This window comes from Hyperolius riggenbachi, chromosome 2 (assembly GCF_040937935.1).
Source record: "Hyperolius riggenbachi isolate aHypRig1 chromosome 2, aHypRig1.pri, whole genome shotgun sequence".
NCBI lineage: Eukaryota > Metazoa > Chordata > Amphibia > Anura > Hyperoliidae > Hyperolius > Hyperolius riggenbachi.
Genome location: NC_090647.1, coordinates 16813198 through 16835350, shown reverse-complemented (window position 1 = coordinate 16835350; position 22153 = coordinate 16813198). Strand labels below are relative to the sequence as shown.

Below are 22153 nucleotides of genomic sequence, written 5' to 3'. Positions count from 1 at the left end.
TACAGTTTCACAAAAAGAACGCCTTAACCTAACCAAATATATCTGCAGAAGTATTACAGCCGCCACAAACCTATACTGACCACTGTCATGTGATCACAGTTCTCAGCTATGCATTCAGATGATGCTCTCTAGGAGGGACTGCGTGTGCATCCAACAGGCAAGCCCTGCATCTGCTTCAGGCTGGGAATGGGGAGGGTTTTTCAGGCTGCTGCATACTTCATGTCACGTCACTGGTCTCTGAAGGGAAATGGTGAGAAACCAACCACTGTTTTCTACATGCTCAGCTCCCATCATGCTTTGCAGTGTAGTAAAGGCGGGAGCCATTAATGACTGGTGCCAGGTCTGGGGGTTTGAAACAGATGAAGCACTGGAGAAATCTGAGAGAAATTATAATTAATATATATAATATATTATATTATATTAAGAGTTAAAATTTCAAAGGCCAGAAGACACTTAATAATACTGACATTAGAAGTACATTTAACATTCACTGTATACATATACATTAATAATAATCATCAATATTGGATATATTTTCTGCAGGACTTTGACCTTCTGCCTATGGATGGCTACTGGCACGACGTATTATTACACCTTGAGGCTGGTTTCACACTGTTTTTTGGCGTCAGCAATGCGGTGCGTCGCGCCCGCTGCACCGGATCGCACCACCAAAAGCAGACCTTCATGGAACCCAGCGTTCGTACACAGTGTTCCCTGTCTGACAATCGTCCAAGAAGGAAGTGACAGGCGCTTGCGGTCACTTCCTGCTTTGGGTAAGCGGAAGTGCACGGAAGCATAGTGTAAAAATATGCTTCCACATATGCGCACCGTGATGTTGCGTCATCAACTTTAAAAAAAAAAAACACCATAGACTAACATGACATCTGGGCTGACACAGATCGCCGCAGGAGCCACAAGGTAACGTAGTTCTGCACTAGCATTAAATTGGAGACTTATGTATGAGTGGCAATTTGCTGCACCGCACTGCGCCAGTGTGAAAGGGCCCTGAAAGAGCAAGTTTAAGTGGATCCGAGGTGAACTTTTATTCATTGCATAATTGTGTTCCTTTCCTATTGTTTATAGGGCATTCCTCAAGCCAAATACTTTTCTTGTTTTTGTTTTAATACTCTAATTCCCTATAAACTAAACAAGCCACGCCCACAGGTTTTCAGAGAGCCTTGGTAGTAGCAAGGGCTTACGGGAGCTCAGTCTGGGCAGGAGGAGGGAGAGGTGTTACTAGCCATTGATTTCAGAGGCAGAGGGGAGGAGGGAGGAAGGGGATTAGGTTTTTTTCACAGGCTTAGTGCTCAAGATACAGATAAGCTTGCCTGTGTGTAATGTTTACAAACAACATGGCTGCTGTCATTGTATCACAGGAAGAAATAATCATATTCTATTGAAGCTGTTTGCAGCTAGATTTGCTGTGTAAACTAACTAAACGTTAGATGATATATATATATATAGACAAGTTACTTGTTATAGTTAGTTTTTCACCTCGGATCTGCTTTAACCCAGGATTGAACGTCCTCTCATTCAGTAGCTGATACCCCCTTTCCCATGAGAAATCTTTTTCTTTTCTCCAATAGATCATCAGGGGGCGCTGTATGGCTGATATTGTGGTGACACCCCTCCCACAGTGTGATGTCAGGGCCATGGTGCTGCATTGTGGGAAATAATGCTTCCAACTACCAAGCAAGCAGTATCTCCCTTTGCAGGATGTTCATTTACTGAGAGCTTTATGCACTGATATCACCTGCCAGCAGTAAAGATGTCACCACCATGTGATACATTTCAGAATGTAAATCAGGGAGAGGAAACATTTTACAATGGGTAGGCTGGGATAAGTAAGTGACAGGCACTTTATGTGCCGATTCCCAGTCCAGATGAGCTTATCCATGGCCAGGGGCGTTGCTAGGATTCTAGGAGGTCCGTGGCACCCATGGGGCACTAGGCAAAGGCAAATTATCGGTGTGGCCATTCAGAAAGTGGGCGTGGCCATGGGTGGGGCCAAATGTACATGAACTTAGCAGCAGTGTAATTTAAAGAGGAACTCCAGTAAAAATAATGTAATAAAAAAGTGCTTCATTTTTACAATAATGTTGTATAAATGATTTAGTCAGTGTTTGCCCATTGTAAAATCTTTTAAATCCCTGATTTACATTCTGACATTTATCACATGGGGACATTTTTACTGTTGTCAGGGGATGTAGCTGCTGCTTGCTTTTTTGGCAGTTGGAAACAGCTGTAGACAACTATTTCCCACAATGCAACAAGGTTCACCGACAGGAAACTGCCAGGAGTACCATGGTCCTTAGAGCTTCTTCTGGGAGGGGTTTCACCACAATATCAGTCATACAGCGCCCCCTGATGATCCGTTTGTGAAAAGGAATAGATTTCTCATGGGAAAGGGGGTATCAGCTACTGATTGGGATAAAGTTCAATTCTTGGTCTTAGTTTCTCTTTAAAGATAAAGGTCCTGCCCAGCAAAATGTTGGATGGAGCCCTCTATGCTTAAAGTAGATAGTTTACTATTAGTATAAGCACAGAGAAAAGATGCATACAAACATTCAATTTTGATTGGTCAATCACTAACCAATTTTACTAGCCCCATGTACGGTAGTATGAGAGCCAACAGACTTTAAATACTATGAATAGAGCTGTAATCTCATAATACCTAGAAGTAGTAAAATTGGCTAATCAAAATTGTATGTGTGTACCAGATTTACAGCTAATACTGTACATACTGAAAGTAGCAGGGATCAGCATACAATACAGCTGGTTTACAATCAGTAAAGGCACAGAGTAAAGCCTGGTACACACCATGCAATTTCCCGTCAGATAGATGGGTCGAATAGATCATTTCCGACAGGTCCGATCTGATTTCCTATCGTTTTTCTGATCGATTTCCATAGAAGTGATCAGAAAATCGATCAGATAGGCCTGGTACCCACTGCAAATCGCTATCACAACCACTAGCGTTTTAATTAGTGTTTTGTAAGCGATTTCATGAACGATTTTGGTTGCGATTTTAAAAAGTGTCAGCTTTTTGGCAGCGATTGTGATAGCGATTTGCGATTAGCGATATTAATTCTGATTGGTCCTTTCAAATTATTATTTTTTTTTTTACAGTTTGCGGTAATTTAAAATCACACACATATTGCTATGTGTAACGATTCATGAGCGATTTGCCAGCGCTTCTATACTTTTCATTGATGCGCAAACCCTTGTCCCGCGATTGCAATTTTTTTAATCGCAATCACTACTGTGGAATTTTGGTATATTTATTTACATTGGCAGAGCACGTTTAGGGAACTTGCTAGTGATTTAAAGCGCTTCCTAAACGCTCAAAACAGCACTCTAGTGAGTTCCAGCCCTTCAAGGCGATCTCAAGGCACAGTCGGGAGGGGGGGGGGGAGGGGTATGCCAGGGAGTGTGCTGCTTATCAAGTATAAGGCCTGGAACCCACCAGAGCGCTTTTTTGAGCGTTTAGGGAGTGCATTAAATCACTAGCAAGTTCCCTAAACGCTCTGCCAATGTAAATTAATGTAAAAAATTCCACAGTAGCGATTGCAATTAGCAAAATCGCAGTCGTAGGACATGCAGCCTTTTGGGAGCGTTTGCGCTTTAATGTAAAGTATTGAATCGCTGGCAAATTGCTACACATAGTGTGTGTGTTTTTAAAATACTGCAAACTGTATAATAAATTATAATAAATTGAAAGGACCAATCAGAATTAAAATCGCAAATCGCTACACAATCGCTGGCAAAAAGCTACAATTTTTTAAAATCGCTCCCAAAAGTGCCGGAAAACGCTAATGAAATCGATTACAAGACACTAATTCAAAATGCTAGCGATTCGCGATTTGTAGTGGGTTCCTTCCAGGCCTAATTCTGTGTGAGTCCAGCATGCAGGTGTAATAAACACACCACAACAAGTGCCACATCATTTGAGACGATGGAGTTCAAACTGCTCTGTTTTTTAAAAGTTATGCAGACTGTCCACTAGATGGCAGTAGAGAATTAAGTCTGGAGTAATTCGCCAGTAGGCACCAGAGACTTTGGGCGCCGGGTTACCCAATGCTACCTGTATTCTACTATCGCCTTCCCTAAACTCTCACTTTAACCCTTAACCCACCCTACGCCTAAAGGTGCCTATTAACGGTACAATTTTTCCTTCAGATTCAATCTTTGACACAATTTTTATGATTGAATTGTATAGAAAACTGAGCTGTGTGTGGTGCAAATTGATGAGAAACGCTTGTTCTTTGGTCGATTAGAAAAGGGGAAAAAAATCGATCCGAAAATTGGATTTTATGATCGAATCGAAAGGTAAAAACGTATTCAATTGTTCCGTTAATGGGAACAATCGATAATTGCCTACCAATTTGTTATGATTGTTCAAATTGCATCGAAAGATCGCATCCGAAGGCAAAATTGTACCGTCAATGGGCACCTTTACACTATCCTACCCCATACCTACTAATGGTGACACCGCGCCACTCCCCCGCCACATGGCTATGCTAAACGCTAAAGGCTAAGGCCTGCTAGGCGACTCACTTCAACACCATCGCTTTTCCAAACAAAAACGTGAGAAGTATTCAGTGACGCTATTAACAGCATTTTAAATAGTTAGAGGTCGATCCTTTGAAAGCGATTCTGTTGCTGTTATATGCTGTTCTTCTGTCATTTCCTGCAGAACAGCATTGTGGTTCTTTTTCCTGTTCGCCGCCACCAAACGACATTCGTGCCCAGTTTGGGCTCTTAGATCCAGAAACTTCCCTCGTCCCGCTCCTCCTCGCCGTTCCTCCACTGGCCCTTCCAAAAATCCGCGTGTCGACGGCTCGCACATGTGCAGTAGCGCAGACCTGATCAGCCTCAGCTTTTCCGCTGAAGATTTACTTTAACAGCCCCCCCCCCCCCCCCCCTTCCTTTACAATATAAAAGAACAAATTGACTAGTTGTTTACCCAACAGCCCATCTGTACAGTGATCAAAGATAAAAACACCCTAAGTGATCAGGAAAAAATTATCTCAGCCATCAATTACCCTGTGTGTACGCAGCTATATACTGCACAGTTACCCCCGTGTGTACGTCGCAGTATAATGCACAGTTACCCCCGTGTGTACGCAGCTGTATACTGCACAGTTACCCCCTGTGTGTACGTAGCTGTATAATGCACAGTTACCCCCGTGTGTACGCAGCTGTATACTGCACAGTTACCCCCGTGTGTACCCAGCTATATACTGCACAGTTATCCCCTGTGTGTATGCAGCTGTATACTGCACAGTTATCCCCTGTGTGTACGCAGCTATATACTGCACAGTTATCCCCTGTGTGTATGCAGCTGTATACTGCACAGTTATCCCCTGTGTGTACGCAGCTGTATACTGCACAGTTATCCCCTGTGTGTACGCAGCTGTATACTGCACAGTTATCCCCTGTGTGTACGCAGCTACATACTGCACAGTTACCCCCTGTGTGTACGTAGCTGTATACTGCACAGTTATCCCCTGTGTGTACGCAGCAGTATACTGCACAGTTATCCCCTGTGTGTACGCAGCTGTATACTGCACAGTTATCCCCTGTGTGTACGCAGCTGTATACTGCACAGTTATCCCCTGTGTGTACGCAGCTGTATACTGCACAGTTATCCCCTGTGTGTATGCAGCTGTATACTGCACAGTTATCCCCTGTATGTACGCAGCTGTATACTGCACAGTTGTCCCCTGTGTGTACGCAGCTGTATACTGCACAGTTATCCCCTGTGTGTATGCAGCTGTATACTGCACAGTTATCCCATGTGTGTACGCAGCTATATACTGCACAGTTACCCCCTGTGTGTGCGTAGCTGTATACTGCACAGTTATCCCCTGTGTGTACGCAGCTGTATACTGCACAGTTAGTCCCTGTGTGTGTGCAGCTGTATACTGCACAGTTATCCCCTGTGTGTACGCAGCTGTATACTGCACAGTTATCCCCTGTGTGTACGCAGCTATATACTGCACAGTTACCCCCTGTGTGTACGTAGCTGTATAATGCACAGTTATCCCCTGTGTGTATGCAGCTGTATACTGCACAGTTATCCCCTGTGTGTACGCAGCTGTATACTGCACAGTTATCCCCTTGTGTGTACGTAGCTGTATACTGCACAGTTATCCCCTGTGTGTACACAGCTGTATACTGCACAGTTATCCCCTGTGTGTACGCAGCTGTATACTGCACAGTTATCCCCTGTGTGTACGCAGCTGTATACTGCACAGTTATCCCCTGTGTGTACGCAGCTATATACTGCACAGTTACCCCCTGTGTGTACGTAGCTGTATAATGCAGAGTTATCCCCTGTGTGTACGCAGCGGTATACTGCACCGTTATCCCCTGTGTGTACGCAGCTGTATACTGCACAGTTATCCCCTGTGTGTACGCAGCTGTATACTGCACAGTTATCCCCTGTGTGTACGCAGCTGTATACTGCACAGTTACCCCCTGTGTGTACACAGCTGTATACTGCACAGTTACCCCCTGTGTGTACGTAGCTGTATACTGCACAGTTATCCCCTGTGTGTATGCAGCTGTATACTGCACAGTTATCCCCTGTGTGTACGCAGCTATATACTGCACAGTTACCCCCTGTGTGTGCACAGCTGTATACTGCACAGTTATCCCCTGTGTGTACACAGCTGTATACTGCACAGTTATCCCCTGTGTGTACGCAGCTGTATACTGCACAGTTATCCCCTGTGTGTACGCAGCTATATACTGCACAGTTATCCCCTGTGTGTACGCAGCTGTATGCTGCACCATTATCCCCTGTGTGTACGCAGCTGTATACTGCACAGTTATCCCCTGTGTGTACGCAGCTTTATACTGCACAGTTATCCCCTGTGTGTACGCAGCTGTATACTGCACCGTTATCCCCTGTGTGTATGCAGCTGTATACTGCACAGTTATCCCCTGTGTGTACGCAGCTGTATACTGCACAGTTATCCCCTGTGTGTATGCAGCTGTATACTGCACAGTTATCCCCTGTATGTACGCAGCTGTATACTGCACAGTTGTCCCCTGTGTGTACGCAGCTGTATACTGCACAGTTATCCCCTGTGTGTATGCAGCTGTATACTGCACAGTTATCCCATGTGTGTACGCAGCTATATACTGCACAGTTACCCCCTGTGTGTGCGTAGCTGTATACTGCACAGTTATCCCCTGTGTGTACGCAGCTGTATACTGCACAGTTAGTCCCTGTGTGTGTGAAGCTGTATACTGCACAGTTATCCCCTGTGTGTACGCAGCTGTATACTGCACAGTTATCCCCTGTGTGTACGCAGCTATATACTGCACAGTTACCCCCTGTGTGTACGTAGCTGTATAATGCACAGTTATCCCCTGTGTGTATGCAGCTGTATACTGCACAGTTATCCCCTGTGTGTACGCAGCTGTATACTGCACAGTTATCCCCTTGTGTGTACGTAGCTGTATACTGCACAGTTATCCCCTGTGTGTACGCAGCTGTATACTGCACAGTTATCCCCTGTGTGTACGCAGCTGTATACTGCACAGTTACCCCCTTTGTGTATGCAGCGGTATACTGCACCGTTATCCCCTGTGTGTACGCAGCTGTATACTGCACAGTTATCCCCTGTGTGTACGCAGCTGTATACTGCACAGTTATCCCCTGTGTGTACGCAGCTGTATACTGCACAGTTACCCCCTGTGTGTACGTAGCTGTATACTGCACAGTTATCCCCTGTGTGTATGCAGCTGTATACTGCACAGTTATCCCCTGTGTGTACGCAGCTATATACTGCACAGTTACCCCCTGTGTGTGCACAGCTGTATACTGCACAGTTATCCCCTGTGTGTACACAGCTGTATACTGCACAGTTATCCCCTGTGTGTACGCAGCTGTATACTGCACAGTTATCCCCTGTGTGTACGCAGCTATATACTGCACAGTTATCCCCTGTGTGTACGCAGCTGTATACTGCACCATTATCCCCTGTGTGTACGCAGCTGTATACTGCACAGTTATCCCCTGTGTGTATGCAGCTGTATACTGCACAGTTATTCCCTGTGTGTACGCAGCTCTTTTCTGCACAGCTGTATACTGCACAGTTATTCCCTTTGTGTACACAGCTGTATACTGCACAGTTATCCCCTGTGTGTATGTAGCTGTATACTGCACAGTTATCCTGTGTGTACGCAGCTGTATACTACACAGTTATCCCCTGTGTGTACGCAGCTGTATACTGCACAGTTATCCCCTGTGTGTACACAGCTGTATACTGCACCGTTATCCCCTGTGTGTACGCAGCTGTATACTGCACAGTTATCCCCTGTGTGTACACAGCTGTATACTGCACAGTTATCCCCTGTGTGTACGCATACTGCACAGTTATCCCCTGTGTGTACGCAGCTGTATACTGCACAATTATCCCCTGTGTGTGCGTAGCTGTATACTGCACAGTTATCCCCTGTGTGTGCGCAGCTGTATTCTGCACAGTTATCCCGTGTGTGTGCAGCTGTATTCTGCACAGTTACCCCCTGTGTGTACGCAGCTGTATACTGCACAGTTACCCCCTGTGAGTACACAGTGGTATACTGCACAGTTATCCCCTGTGTGTACACAGCGGTATACTTCACAGTTATCCCCTGTGTGTATGCAGCTGTATACTGCACAGTTATCCCCTGTGTGTACGCAGCTGTATACTGCACCGTTATCCCCTGTGTGTACGCAGCTGTATACTGCACAGTTATCCCCTGTGTGTACGCAGCTGTATACTGCACAGTTATCCCCTGTGTGTACGCAGCTTTATACTGCACAGTTATCCCCTGTGTGTATGCAGCTGTATACTGCACAGTTATCCCCTGTGTGTACGCAGCTGTTTTCTGCACAGCTGTATACTGCACAGTTATCCCCTTTGTGTACACAGCTGTATACTGCACAGTTATCCCCAGTGTGTATGTAGCTGTATACTGCACAGGTTTTCCCTGTGTGTACGCAGCTGTATACTGCACAGTTATCCCCTGTGTGTACGCAGCTGTATACTGCGCAGTTATCCCCTGTGTGTACGCAGCTGTATACTGCACAGTTATCCCCTGTGTGTACGCAGCTATATACTGCACAGTTATCCCCTGTGTGTACGCAGCTGTATTCTGCACAGTTACCCCCTGTGTGTACGCAGCGGTATACTGCACAGTTATCCCGTGTGTACGCAGCTGTATACTGCACAGTTATCCCCTGTGTGTACGCAGCTGTATACTGCAGTTATCCCGTGTGTGTACGCAGCTGTATACTGCACAGTTACCCCCTGTGTGTACGCAGCTGTATTTTGCAGTTATCCCCTGTGTGTGCACAGCTGTATACTGCACATTTATCCCCTGTGTGTGCGCAGCTGTATACTGCACAGGTATCCCCTGTGTGTACGCAGCTGTATACTGCACAGTTATCCCCTGTGTGTACGCAGCTGTATACTGCAGTTATCCCGTGTGTGTACGCAGCTGTATACTGCAGTTATCCCCTGTGTGTACGCAGCTGTATTCTGCAGTTATCCCCTGTGTGTGCACAGCTGTATACTGCACAGTTATCCCCTGTGTGTGCACAGCTGTACATTGCACAGTTATCCCCTGTGCAGGGGCGTTACTAGAAATCACTGGGCCCCCCTGCAAAACTTTGGATGGGTCCCTCCACCCCTCTGCGTACCTGCCTCTTGTATGTTTCCAACGCTGATGACAGGAGCGGCAGCGTTGGAAACATAGAAGACATAGGCACGCAGAGCTCTATCACCGCCTGGAACGTGGAAGTCAGAGGTGAGTTCTCCACCCACCGTCCCTACCATCATTTCTAGAGGGGGGAACCGGGAGTGCTGAGGGGGGCCCAAGGTGAGGGAGGGTGAGTTGGGCCCCTTTCAATGCCGCAGTGTGCCCACTACCCTCTCTACTGCTCTACACCTCCCTACTGCTGCAGAAAACTGCCCTGGGCAGGCCCCCACCAGGCTTGGCCCCCCTACACCTGCATCCTTTGCAGGGGCTATTGCTACGCCCCTGTGTGTACCCAGCTATATACTGCGCAGCACCCATGAATACAAAATAAGAGCTGGTGTCAGCGGTATCTCTCTCTCCAGCTATAAGTCACTTCCTGTGCAGTCAGCGTGACGTGCGTTCTGTATTGTATGTGGCAATACATGTCAGACCGCCTCCTGATTGGTTCCTGTGAGAGTCTGGAATCTTCTCAGCAGGCTTCACAGACTGTCAGCAGTAAAATGCAGAAGTGACTGTCGGCGGTGCTGGGGAAATGGGGCGGGTGCGCCACAAAGTCTCCCCGGCATGCTGACATCAGCGTTCACCCAGCCGTACCGAGAACCGCACACACACGTCAGAGGCGGATCTACCCGTCTGGCAGAATCCAGTGTGGAAATACGGGAAAGTCGCACCTCAGGTTCCCAACAGTGAATGTTACAAGAACGTTGTGACATGACAACAGCAGATCCACTTTGTATCTATAACACTATGGCATTGATTCACTATAACAAATAGTGTGCCTTATCAGAGTTAGCATGCCTTATCAGAGTAGCATAGTGAGCGCTACAAACTTATGCCTGCTAATTGGCAATGATGAGAGCTCCACACGTCCTGCCCCGAGCCCCTGCGGGTCCAATCACTTTAAAGGACATTATCCCTGCACTTTGACTGGCCCAATAGGCTGCCTGTCAAGTTTCCTGTCAAGTGACAGGCAGCCTATTGGGCCAATCAAAGTGGGGGGATAATGTCCTTTAGGCTGCTTTCACAGTGGGACGTTACAGGCGCACGTTAGAGCAGCCTGTAACGCTCCCCCAACGCACAGCAATGAAAAATCAATGGGCTGTTCAGTGCCCACGTTGCGTTACATTGTAATGCAGCACGTCTACATAATGTACTGCATGCAGTACTTTACACGTGGCTAAGCTGCGTTAGACTGTTTGCACATGCTCAGTAGGTTTTTTTTAAAACCTTTTATGGGCGGAGAGGAGGCGGGGAGAGGCCGCTAGGTAGCCAGGCACATGGCTACTTATTATTCACTGCACTTGCAGTGTTTACTTCCTGAATCCGGCCGCGGATTGGCTGGCGGGACCACGTGATGCGGAGAGCTCCGCTCACGTGGTCTCCGCAGCGCCTCCGACAGAGCAGGCGCACCAAGAGCTGCTTGTAACGCGGCTCTTGGTAGCGTCCTGCTCCAACACCACCAAGCGTTGCGTTGGGGGCACGTTATGTGCCCTATAACGTCACCTAAACGCAACGTTCTGGTGTGTAAGTAGCCTTAAAGTGATTGTACCCCGCAGGGGGTCATGGCAGGACGTGTGGAGCTCTCGTCATTGCCAATTAGCAGGCATAAGTTTGTAGCGCTCGCTATGCTACTCTGATAAGACATGTTAACTCTGATAAGACGTGCTATTTGTCATAGTGAATCAACTTCTATAACTCAGAACCAGATCATCCACTAGGCAGCCTAGGCAGGTGTCAAAGGCCTGTGACTCCGCCCCTCCTCACCTTTCCTATAAAGGTTGAGTACAAAGCAGGAAAAGCCAACCTTGCTTATGGCTCAGGTCACCTTAAAGTGGAGCTGAACTCTTGCACAGGACAGAAGGAAAATGTATAGGAATACACCCTGTATGTATTTACAGAGTATGGCTTGTCTGATTCCCCCTCATGAGTGACTAATCACAAGTGAAATGTGATCTCTCAGCTGTGTCAGCTGGCTGCCAAGGCAGAGCGCTAATTTGTAAACACAAGAAGTTAACAACGTTCCTTGAAAGCAGGAAGTAGACACACTGCAGATTTATTGCAGGATTTGTATCAGCTGTAACACAGAAATGTTTTTCTTTAAAGGTTATTATGCTGTTGCTCATCTTTTAGAGCAGAAGCTGTGAGTTCAGATCCGCTTTAAAGCACCCCTGAGGTGAGAGGGGTATGGAGGCTGACATACTTATTTTCTTACACAATGCAGATTGCCTGGCTGCCCTGCTGATCCTCTGCTATTAATACATTTAGCCACAGCCCCTGAACAAGCATGCAGCAGATCAGGTGATCTGACTGAAGTGTGGCTGGATTAGCTGCATGCTTGTTTCATGTGTGTGCTTCAGACACTACTGCAGCCGGAGTGATCATCAGGCAACTAAAATTGTTTACTTAAAGAGAATCTGTATTGTTAAAATCGCTCAAAAGTAAACATACCAGTGCGTTAGGGGACATCTCCTATTACCCTCTGTCACAATTTCGCTGCTACTCGCCGCATTAAAAGTGGTTAAAAACAGTTTTTAAAAGTTTGTTTGTAAACAAACAAAATAGCCACCAAAACAGGAAGTAGGTTGATGTACAGTATGTCCACACATAGAAAATACATCCATACACAAGCAGGCTGTATACACCCTTCCTTTTTAATCTCAAGAGATCATTTGTGTGTTTCTTTCCCCCATACACTGAAGTTTCAGGCTGCTCTTTTCTTCCTGCAAACAGCTTTGCCCTTGTCTGTAATTTCTCAGTATGTGAAAGCCCAGCCAGCTCAGAGGACGATTTATCCAGCTTGTAGAAGATAAGAGAGAAGAGAGAAGCTGCTCTAATCCTAAATAATACACAGGCAGTGTGCAGAGAGGGGCCTGGAAGGGGGAGTTCATAGCAGAACCACAACACTGAAGAACTTGGCAGCCTTCCAGACACAGGCCTGACAAGTCTGACAAGAGAGAGATAAGTTGATTTATTACAGAGACTGTGATAGCAGAAAGTGCTGCAGTAAGCCAGAACACATTAGAATAGCTTTTGGAACTTGTAGGATGATAAAAAAAAGGATGCAATTTTTGTTACGGAGTCTCTTTAAAGGAAATATGGACACCCATGTGTGCTTTAATCCGTCTCTGGTCATATTTAGACTCTGGGGAATTAATAAATAATAAAGGAATGAATGTGTATCCACTAGTCTGAAGTTCCCATATCAAGTGCAGAAATTATTCAAGTGTAAGGAAGCCCCTAAGAGACTAATAAGAGTCCGCTTTAAGAGATTGATTTTAATATAATGTTGTTTAAAGGACAACTGAAGTGAGAGGGATATGGAGGCTGCTGAACTCCAGGCCTGCAGGGCCAAATCCATGCCAGTGTTTAGGATGGACTGAGAAAGAGGAATGTGCTCTATCTGATGGAGCACACCTTTCCTGATTCAGACCCATCAACTCATTTGAGCTGTGTAAAAAATGTGTGAGGACCTCGGCCCTCCTGAAATCCTTGTTTTAAACAATACTAGTTGCCTGGCAGTCCTGCTGATCTATTTGGCTGCAGTGGCGTCTGAATCACACCAGAAACAAGCATGCAGCTAATCTTGTCACATCTGACAATAATGCCAGAAACACCTGATTTGCTCCATGCTTGTTCAGAGTCTATGGATAAATGTATTAGAGGCAGAGGATCAGCAGGACAGCCAGGTAACTAGTATTGTTAAAAAGGTAATAAATATGGCAGCCTCCATATCACTCTCTTGACAGTTGTCCTTTAAGAGACCGCTGTCCTGGCGCTGGGCATCCAGGGCAGAGTCCAGCGGACCAGGTCTGTATGGTTTGTAGAGGCTCGGAGCGTGTCTCAGGCATACTCGCCGTGGTGGCCGTATCTCCTCCGCTTCAAGGCACCGAATAGTGGCACGGCTGGTTCAAGCCTCGACCCCACCTACTGTATGGCTGGCCGACCAATACACATCAGGGCAGCGGATATGTGGGTGGGCAAGAGGCGGGCACGGAGGCGGAGCAACACAGAGTCCAGCGACTGGGACATATTGCGGCCAACCCGGGATGTTTCCCGGGACAAACTGATTGCAGCCCGGGACAGGTGACCGTGAATGTGGGACGTCTAGTCAGGAAATGATTGGTCCATTTTACTCTCAGATTTTAAAGAGGAACTGTAGTGAAAATAATGTAATGAATATTTAATTAATGATTTAGTCAGTGTTTGCCCCAGACCCGGGACAAGGTCCTCCGGCAGCCAAGGCTGAGACACCAAAGTTCGCCCCCCCCCCCCCACCCCAGCCGTCACACACTGATTGTTATTAGACTAAGAGGCTCCCCAGGGCCCCCAACACCTTAACCCTCCTGGCTGTCTATTAAAATCCTCAGGAGGCAGCGCAGCAGTTTTTTTTTTTTTCATTTTTTTTTTTTAAATCATGTAGCGAGCCATCCCCCCACCCTCCGGCGATCTGCTTTCAGGAAATCCCGTTCCACGAACGGGATTTCCTGGAGGGCTTCCCCCGTTCCCATGGCGACGGGCGGGATGACGTCATCGACGTCAAAGGGCGTCCCGATCCACCCCTCAGCGCTGCCTGGCTGTGATTGGACAGGCAGCGCACGGGGTCTGGGGGAAGGGGGGGTGGCACGGCGAGCAGCGGCTAATCGGCGGGTAGCAGCTAGCAAAAATTATGCAAATCGGCCCAGCAGGGCCTGAGAAATCCTCCTGGGGTTACCGCCCGGAGGGTTAATCTCTAGTTATCTGGCTTGCAGTCACTGCCATGTAACCCCTTTTCTTATTTCTCTCTAGTTAAAGCACAATAGGGGAATGATAGCTGAGTGAGTTGTGCGCTCCCTCCTACACTGTGCCCTGAGGCTGGAGCCTCTCTCGCCTCTGCCTCGGCCCTGCGCCCTCTCCTACACTGCGCCCTCGATTTACATTCTGAAATTTATCACAGGCGGCAACATCTTTAGTCCTGTCAGGTGCAGCTCTGCTAAATGTTTACCGAGAGTCCTAAAGCCAGTAGAAATAATAGCTGATCTCCCAGAATGCTCTGGAAGGACAATTTTGCATCAGTGCAGTGACATCACTGGGAAAGTGGGGCTTCATACCAATATACAGCAATATATAGATATGGGAAATGTTTCTGATGCTGAAACCAGGAAGATTACTGTAAACGTGGGTATCCTAAATAACATACTGCATTCTGCTATATATATATCACTACAGGGTCTCTTTACTGCATTCTACTATATATCACTACATGGCCTCTTTACTGCATTCTGCTATATGTCACTACAGGGCCTCTTTACTGCATTCTGCTATGTCACTACAGGGCCTCTTTACTGCATTCTACTATATGTCACTACAGGGCCTCTTTACTGCATTCTACTATATGTCACTACAGGGCCTCTTTACTGCATTCTGCTATATGTCACTACAGGCCCTCTTTACTGCATTCTGCTATATGTCACTACAGGGCTTCTTTACTGCATTCTGCTATGTCACTACAGGGCCTCTTTACTGCATTCTGCTATGTCACTACAGGGCCTCTTTACTGCATTCTGCTATATGTCACTACAGGGCCTCTTTACTGCATTCCTGTAACGATCGGTGTAACACAGAGAGGGTCTGATTATTGGTGATCTGCAGTATCACCAAGAATACAGATATATACCCGATTATTGATGATCTGCGGTATCACCGATAATCAGATATATTACTAACCTCTGGACACCGGAGAGATATGAGTGTTTTGGTGCAACAGTAAATACTTTGAGAGCAATACCTGGAGAACAGATATCAGAGCAGTAGGCAATTCTGCAAAAGAGAACAAGTGCCTTCCAGTAACCTGAGAATCTCCCGAAGGGAGGAGCCAGGCCAGGAGATGGAAGGACCAGAGCGTTAGTGACACCAATAGGAGAGTGTCACTAATGATCTGTGAACTATCTCTAAGGTAGGGAGATAGCTCTCGAGGTCGGGCAAGCCAGGTCGGCAACACAAGGACAGATAAGTACAAAGACAGGAGACAGATTCAGTAATCCTAAAACATGCAGAGTTTGGCAACAGAATATCAGATATAGCGAAGTACCAAATCAGTAATCAGAAGAGTGGTCAGGAAAGCAGAAGGTCATAACAGATAATAAACAATGCCTAGTCTTGGTGTGAGCTCCGTGATCATCAACACCCTGGAACTAGTCTGAAGTATAACAGAATGATAATACAATTCCCTAGTCTGGGTGTGAGGGCCGTGATCATCAACACCCTGGAACTAGTCTGGATATAACAACTGGTAACACAGAATCTAACAAAAGGTCTGAGTGCTTCCACGTAGTGATCGCAACGGCAGACTACCAGTGAATGACCAGCACCCAGTATATATAGCACAACGCTCTTCAGCGACTCCCCTAAGTGATGGACCAATGGGAACTGGTTGAATCGTCAGCTGACTCCCTTCTGGCTGTCATAAAAGCTCTGCCTCTCAGCGCGCGCGTCCTTCTGAACCTGTGTGGACTATCAGTCCCAGCCACACCGGCCATGTGTTGTGTACCACCCGCCGCGCTGGACGCGGAACCAGCCGCACCGCTATCAGGGCATGCGGCGGTTTCTCCGCGTTCCGCCATAATGGTAGATGTAGGCCTACGCGTGCAAACCGCCGCGTTGGACGCGGAATCAGCTGCCTTGTTCTGAACACAAGTGGCGGCTTTTCCGCGTTTTCTCACAATTCCCCCATATGTCACTACAGGGCCTCTTTACTGTATTCTGCTATATGTCACTACAGGGCCTCATTACTGCATTCTGCTATATGTCACTACAGGGCCTCTTTACTGCATTCTGCTATATATCACTACAGGGCCTCTTTACTGCATTCTGCTATATGTCACTACAGGGCCTCTTTACTGCATTCTGCTATATGTCACTACAAGGCCTCTTTACTGCATTCTGCCATATATCACTACAGGGCCTCTTTACTGCATTCTGCTATATGTCACTACAGGGCCTCTTTACTGCATTCTGCTATATGTCACTACAGGACCTCTTTACTGCATTCTACTATATGTCACTACATGGCCTCTTTACTGCATTCTGCTAATGTCACTACAGGGCCTCTTTACTGTATTCTGCTATATGTCACTACAGGGTCTCTTTACTGCATTCTGCTATATGTCACTACAGGGCCTTTTTACTGCATTCTGCTATATGTCACTACAGGGCCTCTTTACTGTATTCTGCTATATGTCACTTCAGGGCCTCTTTTCTGCATTCTGCTATATGTCACTACAGGGCCTTTTTACTGCATTCTGCTATATGTCACTACAGGGCCTCTTTACTGCATTCTGCTATATGTCACTACAGGGCCTCTTTACTGCATTCCACTATATGTCACTACAGGACCTCTTTACTGCATTCTGCTATATGTCACTACAGGGCCGCTTTACTGCATTCTGCTATATGTCACTACAGGGCCTCTTTACTGCATTCTACTATATGTCACTACAGGACCTCTTTACTGCATTCTGCTATATGTCACTACAGGGCCTCTTTTCTGCATTCCACTATATGTCACTACAGGGCTTCTTTACTGCATTCTGCTATATGTCACTACAGGGCCTCTTTACTGCATTGTGCTATATGTCACTATAGGGCCTTTTTACTGCATTCTGCTATATGTCACTACAGGGCCTCTTTACTGCATTGTGCTATATGTCACTACAGGGCCTCTTTACTGCATTCTGCTATATGTCACTACAGGGCCTCTTTACTGCATTCTGCTATATGCCACTACAGGACCTCTTTACTGCATTCTGCTATATGTCACTACAGGGCCTCTTTACTGCATTCTGCTATATGTCACTACAGGGCCTCTTTACTGCATTCTGCTATATGTCACTACAGGGCCACTTTACTGCATTCTGCTATATGTCACTACAGGGCCTCTTTACTGCATTCTGCTATATGTCACTACAGGGCCTCTTTACTGCATTCCACTATATGTCACTACAGGGCCTCTTTACTGCATTCTACTATATGTCACTACAGGACCTCTTTACTGCATTCTGCTATATGTCACTACAGGGCCTCTTTACTGCATTCTGCTATATGTCACTACAGGGCCTCTTTACTGCATTCTGCTATATGTCACTACAGGGCCTCTTTACTGCATTCTGCTATGTCACTACAGGGCCTCTTTACTGCATTCTGCTATATGTCACTACAGGGCCTCTTTACTGCATTCTGCTATATGTCACTACAGGGCCTCTTTACTGCATTCTGCTATATGTCACTACATGGCCTCTTTACTGCATTCTGCTCTATATCACTACAGGGCCTCTTTACTGCATTCTGCTATATGTCACTACAGGGCCTCTTTACTGCATTCTGCTATATGTCACTACAGGGCCTCTACATGTAACAACAGAACAGTAAAAAAAAAGCGTTGAAATACATATTTGTGGGGTGAGGGGTAAATGAAACTTGTGTGTTAGAAAATAAAAATCATATTTTAATATTTTATCATGTTTTTTTCTGTAGCAGAAAAAAAAAAAGTTCCTGTTTGTCACGTGACCTGAACCACATATGGAAAAGCAAAATCTGTGGGAGGGGCGGTTACCATTGCTTGGCTGAGGTGGTCATGCTACAGGGGGCGTGGCCCAGACACAACTGTAGGCTACAGTGCGGAGTGTAGCTGTGGTGGTCTGCGGGGCAGGAAGTGACTGATAAGTGTTTCCTGTTGGGGTTCTGTGACATCAGCTAATCAAGGAGGATCTCTGCCGCTGATTGATTGGACAAGACCAGGGACAGATCTGTGCCAGAGAGAGCCAAAATGCAACTTTGTATGAACAAAGACAATATTGGCTTCCTGTTCTGGCATCCTATTTGTGGGCCCTGAGACATCTCCCTGTGAGCTCTGAGCGCTCCACCTTGCCCTGTAGACTTCAGTGCAGCAGCATCAGAGAAGTTTAACAGGCAGGAACATAACAGGCAGAGAAGTGTAACAGGCAGAAACGTAACAGGCAGAGAAGTGTAACAGGCAGAAACGTAACAGGCAGGATAAGTGTAACAGGCAGAAATGTGTAACAAGCAGAAATGTAACAGGCAGAAATGTAACAGGCAGATAAGTGTAACAGGCAGAAATGCTGCACACTGACACTCTGCACGCTTCTGCTCCAGTTTTCCAGCAGGAAATATGCTCAGTAACTGGGTGTATTAGTGTCCAGGCGTGTGAACGCCCTGGCCAGGCATACAGCTGTAATTGGGGGAGATATTAAAACAGGCAGGGAAAATGCCTTTCTTGTGCCTTGGAATAAGTGATGTTGCAGGGAGAGGGCATTGTCCAGGGCGCTCCTGATGTGCTGCAGATGTGACCTGTGCCCCCCTACCCCAGCATCACTCAGTGCAGCTCCCCCCAGCCCTGCGCTTGGAATGCCAGAAGAGGTTAACTGAATTCCTGTGCACAGAGAGGGGGGGAGGGGGGGGGGCAGCCTGAGAACTCAGCTCTGTTTCTTAACTTCCTCTTCTCTGTCACTTCCTTCTGCTCTACTGACTTCTCCACAGCTCAAAACGCCCTACAGCCCTCGCCCGCTTCATTGCCAGACGTCCCTGCTGCCTGCCGGAGCCCGCCGTGCCTGCTGCTGCCCCGCCGGACCCCTCGCCTGGCACCCAGAGGAGATCCCAGCTCAGGAGAGCCAGCAGAGCCCCTGTCATCAGAGATATGAGCGGTGAGTCCTTATACAAAGATGCCTCTGCTGTCACTACCCAACCCAAGAGAACCTGTCACTCATAGGGGGATGCTGCTGGGGGAGGATTACCTCTCTGCCTCCTGTACACCTGACAGGAAGATACCTGAGTCATGCAGCTCCACCTGTTCAGTGGGAGGGGGGTCTTTGCATGCATGAGTCATTCCTGTTATGTTATATGCAGCATGAGGAGGGAGACTATGGTGTATACTGGGGGGGCGCACCCAGAATACCACTTCTCAGAGCACCACCCTTACCGACGAGTCCCTCTGAGACGCACAATGTGGTGAGGATGCTCAGAACCAGTATTGGGGGGGGGGTAGAGGCGTTAGGAGTTTATCTATAAAGACTTTGACAGATATCTGGATTTTCTTGTGGTCTGTGAATAGTTCTTATACTCAGAGAAAAAGGTTTCCTGTGCAGCAGAAGAGTAGCCCTGATAGTCCTTATACTCCTCAGCTGACAGTCCTTACCTAATACTGGTCAACTCAGTTAGAGGAGAAAGAGTCTTTATCTATGGAGGTTGTAAGTTGTATGTGTTTGGCTATAGGCGTGTCTGCTGAGCTATAAAGATAGACATACATCTAGCAATTCTGCTTCAATCAACAAAGCGATCGACTTTATTGGGGAGTCGACTTCAGTATGGTTGATAGAAAGTCAATCGACTTGTGACCCACACACTACAAGCGATATCCTATGCGATTCACATTCATCGATTCAGAGTCGATCTGAACAGTAGCCAATTCCTGTGCAATCCACCGATATCTTCCATCCTGCTCGATTGACTAAGCTGGTCGATTCGACACGATATCAGCCACTTTTCATGGATTGGGAATACAGGTAGTCCCCGGTTAAAGAACAAGATAGGGACTGTAGATTTGTTCTTAACCTGAATACGTTCTTAAGTCGGGACGTTTAAAACCGCTTCTTCAAACTTCCCCCATGGAAATGACATAATCGCGACAGGATCGGGCCGTTTGTATTAGTGGGTCGTTCGTAAGTCGGGCATCTGTAAACCGGGGACTACCTGTACTGGAACACACTCGACTGTCTCTCGATTCTATAAAATGATCAAATCTAATGGTCGATTGTACAGCCAAATCGCTAGATGTATCGGCACCTTAAAGAGAACCTTACCTGCGAGGGATATGGACGTTTCCTTTTAAACAATACCAGTTGCCTGGCAGTTCTGCTGATCTCTTTGGCTGCAGTAGTGGCTGAATCACACACCTGAAACAAGCATGCAGCTAATCCAGTCTGACTGCAGTCAGAGCACCTGATCTGCTGCATGCTTGTTCAGGGGCTGTGGCTATATTAGAGACAGAGGATCAGCAGGAGAGTCAGGCAACTGGTATTATTAAAAAGGGAAAAATCCATATCCCAGTTTAGGTTCCTTTTAAGTCCCAGCTTGGCCTGACACATTGGAGTGGCAGAACGTGGGGTGTTACAGATCGCTCCCAGACATTGTATCAGAGCTGGGTGTGTGGGGGGATAGGTGAGGTCTCTCGAGATGGAGAATTGGGCCGGACGATAATATCCCCTCAATCCATCTGTGGCGGTCCTGGTCTCTGTTGTCACCAATGTCACATGGATATAGTATCAGGGATATATAATTATGAATAAACAGTCTTATAGGTCAAGATTAAAAAGTGTACCCTCAAAAAAATACAGGAAAATTAAAGAAAACCCCACCTATAAACAACCCTTATCCTGCTGGTGCCCATACACACATCCAATTTCCCTTTCCATCCCCTGCAGAATCGATCTCTCTGATCAGACCAGATAGGAATAGATTCCTTTAAATATTTAATTTGATAGGTCAGTTTTGACCAAAAATCGATCTAAGGTTTCGATTGGACAGGACGGAAAATCTAGGTCAATAGGAGGCGGGGCAGGGGCGGTGCTAGATCGATGGCCAACACCATTGCATCGAACGGCGCAACCCTGCGGCTCAATCGAGTGTGCTGTGTGTGGTAGAAATCGATTCCTTCTGAATCGGTCCCTTATAGAAAGGAATCAGTTGTTTTGGAACATTGGGTGATAATCTGTATGTGTATTGCCAGCTTTACTCCAAAAATAGGACATACTGTTGGTGGAGCTGTAATCCAATGACCTCTTATCATTGTGCATTGTTATTATTCTATCATGAGAATCTCATGTACAAGTCGCTATATGAGTTTCCTCTCTCCTCCTGCCTGACCCCAGGCCCTGCTTCCTGCAGCCTCTTATTGCAGCAGAGTCAGAGCAGCACATCACTGCATTGCGTTATCTTACATAACCGTTCCCTTTGCTCCTCGTCACCTGTGTCTGATAAATCCTCAGGTTGTGAACAGAGGTAGAGAATTGGAGAGAGCTCAGGACGCTCTCAGTTTCAGTTTGGCTGAGCTGTGCTGAGTTTTGGTGAGATCATGGAATGCTGATTGCCAGTAAGTGAAGACAGCTATGTATATTTCTGTGTGTTGTGTTGTGTTGTATGTAGGAGGAGTGGGAGATTAAGGCACAAACACTCTGTATACTGTAAGTGATGCCACATGAATAGGAGGAGCATTGTTTCCGCGCAGTCTGCCTGGCACACAATAGCTTATTATTACACATGGCTGTCATTATATGCTTATACTGTAGCTGGGACTCCTCTGTGGTTGCATGCTGCCTCGTCCTGCATAATCCCAATCGCTGCGCTT

The 22153-nt window shown here is 46.7% G+C and overlaps 1 protein-coding gene across 3 annotated transcripts in view; it reads left to right on the top strand.

Annotated features, from left to right (window-relative positions):
* RHOG (ras homolog family member G) overlaps positions 1-22153 on the top strand; it is a 152671-nt gene that overhangs the window by 32070 nt on the left and 98448 nt on the right. For 2 of the 3 annotated variants that reach the window (XM_068266516.1, XM_068266517.1), the window contains one exon: positions 19291-19454. The exons of the other annotated variant lie outside the window; for it this stretch is intronic. The gene's annotated coding sequence lies outside the window, so the exon portion shown is untranslated. The remainder of the gene's footprint in view (positions 1-19290; positions 19455-22153) is intronic. 3 annotated transcript variants of the gene reach the window in all.